The 3,307-nt window shown below is 55.9% G+C and overlaps 1 pseudogene across 1 annotated transcript; it reads right to left on the bottom strand.

The window, feature by feature from the left end:
- Nucleotides 1-388: 388 nt before the first annotated feature.
- On the bottom strand, nt 389-2,674 carry LOC310920966 (olfactory receptor 14A16-like; annotated as a pseudogene). The gene is made up of 2 exons: nt 2,647-2,674; nt 389-1,333 (listed from the first exon to the last, which is right to left on the bottom strand). The product of its transcript is annotated as an olfactory receptor 14A16-like (transcript).
- Between the last annotated feature and the right edge of the window lie 633 nt (nt 2,675-3,307).

The following is a 3,307-nucleotide window of genomic DNA, read 5'->3' as shown; positions in this document are numbered from 1 at the left end:
GGCAGGGCCACGGCAGCAGCACTGGCAGCACCAAGGGTTGCTGTTCCTGGGCACAGCTGATGTGCCAGCCCTGATCTGCCCCCAGCTCTGCACACAGACATTGCTGCTGCAGCTGCAGAGAAGGGAACAAAAGGGGCATCTCTGCAGAAAACTTGGCTGGGAGATCCTTGAGTTTGTTTAAATATATCAAGTGTGCCGCCCCTCATTGACAGAGTCCGTGGCCACAGGGGAGGTGGAGAGAAACAAAATGAGAAATGGCCCAAAGAGGGAGATTTCTTTGTGGACAAGATTAAAAGTAAAATACAGTGGAAAAACCCCACCACCAAACAAACAAAAAGTATCAAAACTGACTTTTATTATTAGAGATTTCCAGAAACTGGCCAGCAATTTAATGTTCCTGAAAACATCCAGTCATCAGTCTCCACACTGCAGCCTTGAGCTCCTGGTTCCTCAGGCTGTAGATGAGGGGGTTCAGGGCTTGAGGACCCACCGAGTAAGGAACTGACAGAGCCACATCCAGTGATGGGGAGGAGATGGAGGGGGGCTTCAGGTAGGCAAACAGGACAGTGCTGACAAACAGCCAGGTGAGGGAGGCAGGTGGAAAAGGCTTTGTGCCATCCCTGCTCAGAGGGGATCCTCAGCACGGCCCTGAAGATTTGCACATAGGAGAAAACAATGAACACAAAACACCCAAATGATAAACAGGCACTAACTGCGATGAACCCAAGTTCCCTGAGGTAGGATTTGGAGCAGGAGAGCTTGAGGATCTGGGGGATTTCACAGAAGAACTGGCCCAGGGCATTGCCATGGCACAGGGGCAGGGAAAATGTATTGGCTGTGTGCAGGAGAGCATTGAGAAAGGCACTGGCCCAGGCAGCTGCTGCCATGTGGGCACAAGCTCTGCTGCCCAGGAGGGTCCCGTAGTGCAGGGGTTTGCAGATGGACACGTAGAGGTTGTAGCACATGATGGTCAGCAGGAAATACTCTGCTGAGATGAAGAATAGAAAGAAAAAGGCCTGTGCAGCACATCCTCTGTAGGAGATGTTCCTGGTGTCCCAGAGGGAATTGTGCATGGCTTTGGGGACAGTGGTGCAGATGGAGCCCAGGTCACTGAGGGCCAGGTGGAGCAGGAAGAAGAACATGGGGCTGTGCAGGTGGTGGCCGCAGGCTGCAGCGCTGATGACGAGGCCGTTGGCCAGGAGGGCAGCCAGGGAGATGCCCAGGAAGAGGCAGAAGTGCAGGAGCTGCAGCTGCCTCGTGTCTGCCAATGGCAGCAGGAGGAAGTGGCTGATGGAGCTGCTGTTGGACATTTTTTCACTCTGCCCATGGAGTCCTGTTGAAGGAGGACACAGTGACAAGTCAGGAGAGTCTTTGCTGAGCAATGTCCACGTGCTTTCTCCCAGCCCTGCCCCCGCTGCTCTGTGCCACCCAATTCTCCTTTTCTCAGAGCCCTTCCTGCTGCCCCGTGCCTGGAGCTCTGCTGGGATCTGGCCCCGTGGCTGTGACAAGCAGGGGCTCTGCCCATGGACACCGAGGGCTCAGCTCTGCTCTGCAGCAGTGGGGTCATGGGGACAGGGGCCAGTCCTGGGGCTGGACTTCATCAGCCCAAAGTGCTCCTGAGGCAGAGGAGCTGGGCAGCATCTCCTGCCCCAGGGCTAAGGAATGGTGATGGCCAAAAGCAATTTGAGAGGGTTTCCTGCTGTGCCCAGGGAGATCAGAGAGAACTGTGCAGTGTAAGAGCATTGGCTGTAACTCAGTGAAGGGTGAGGGGAGCTGCTCTGTCACTCCATCTGTCCCCAGCTGCCCTTTCTGAGATCAAGGGCAGTCACTGTGTTCCCCTGAAAATCAGCCTGACACAGCTGAGAGCAGAGGGAGCCACAGCAGAGCAAACTGGCTCAGCCTTTCTCAGAGTCTCAGCCTCACCTCTGGCCAAGGACACTCCTGTCCCCAGTGTCCCCTGGAGGCAGCTCACAGCCTGGATGGCATCCTGAGGACACACCAAGGGTCCTGTCCATGGCACTGCTGGAGGAGAGTCAGCTCATTCCCAGCCTCCAGCCTGCCCTGCCCAGAGCTGCTCCCCAGGGCAGAGGGAGCTGGGAGACCCCATTTGTGGTGTCTTGGCATGGGGATCTGTAAAAAGAGTAATCATGGAATAGTTCAGTTTGGAGAGGACTTTCAATATCCCAGCCCAGCTTGGTGGCACTTTCCCCCCACTGCCTGCCCAGGGCTCTGCTGCCTGGAGCTGTCCCTGCCTGCAGCTGCTTCCCTGTGCCCAGGGCTGGGCCCTGCCAGTGCTGCCAGAGCCCAGCCCAGCCCTGGGGGCTCAGCTCTGCCCTGCAGAGCCCTCCCAGCTCAGGCACTGCCCAGGGGCAGCTCTGGCTCTGCAGGCTCTGATGGCAACCTCAGAGCAACCCTGAGGAGGCTGGAAAAGTGACATTGATCCCGCCTTTAAAGGACCCTGTTCTGATTTCTATCACTGACTGATTCAGTAAGATCTGAGAGAAAATAGTTTTATTTTTCTCAACCTGAACTGAGAGATGAATATCTGTGTGCGATTTCTCATTCAGGAAATAAAGCAGTAGATTAAAAAGCAGGATTTTCCCATTTATGCAGCCCCTCCCTTGCTGTGCTCCTTGAATAACGTACCTGGAAATGTTCTGGAGTTAAATGTCATGCTGGGAGCAGTTCTGGACAATTCAGTTATCTCACCACACAAGAACACTTCCAAGCCTAACCAGCTGTCTCCTTCCACCCAGATCTTGTCCTCCAGTGCTGGCAGCAGCTCCCAGGGCTGGCTGAGAGCTGTCCCTGGCAGGCAGCAGAGTCCCTGCCCCAGCACAGCGCCCTGGGCTGCAGGACCCTGCTCTGCACGACAGCCCTGGGCACCCCTGGCTGCTCTACACAGGAGAGAAGCAGAGAATGTACTCACAGAGTCTGTAGGCATCGGGATGTTCCAGCTTTAGGAGAGGACTGCAGGAGCTGCAGCTGCATTGTCCTGCAGCCAGAGGTTCCTGTGCCAAGGGCTGGGAGTGATTCTCCCCCAGGCACTTGTCAGCCCCTTCCCAGCCCTGAGTGATTGAAGCTCTCTGTGCCTGTGTGCTGTGCCCGGGGTGGCTGCAGGCAGTGCCCCAGCCCTGCTGGGCTGGGAGAAGAGCTGCTCATCAAGAGAAATGTGGTTTTGAAGTTTTTCTTGGTTGCCAGGAGCTGCCTCTGTGCCAGGAGCCCAGCTCAGCTCAGCAGCACAGACACAGCACAAGGACTTTAATGACCCTCTTGGGGCTTGGTGATGAGGCCCTGAACATCAGAG

The sequence above is a fragment of the Zosterops lateralis genome (assembly GCF_965231275.1).
Source record: "Zosterops lateralis genome assembly, chromosome: 32".
Taxonomy (NCBI): Eukaryota; Metazoa; Chordata; class Aves; order Passeriformes; family Zosteropidae; genus Zosterops; species Zosterops lateralis.
This window is presented reverse-complemented; position numbering and strand designations above follow the sequence as displayed.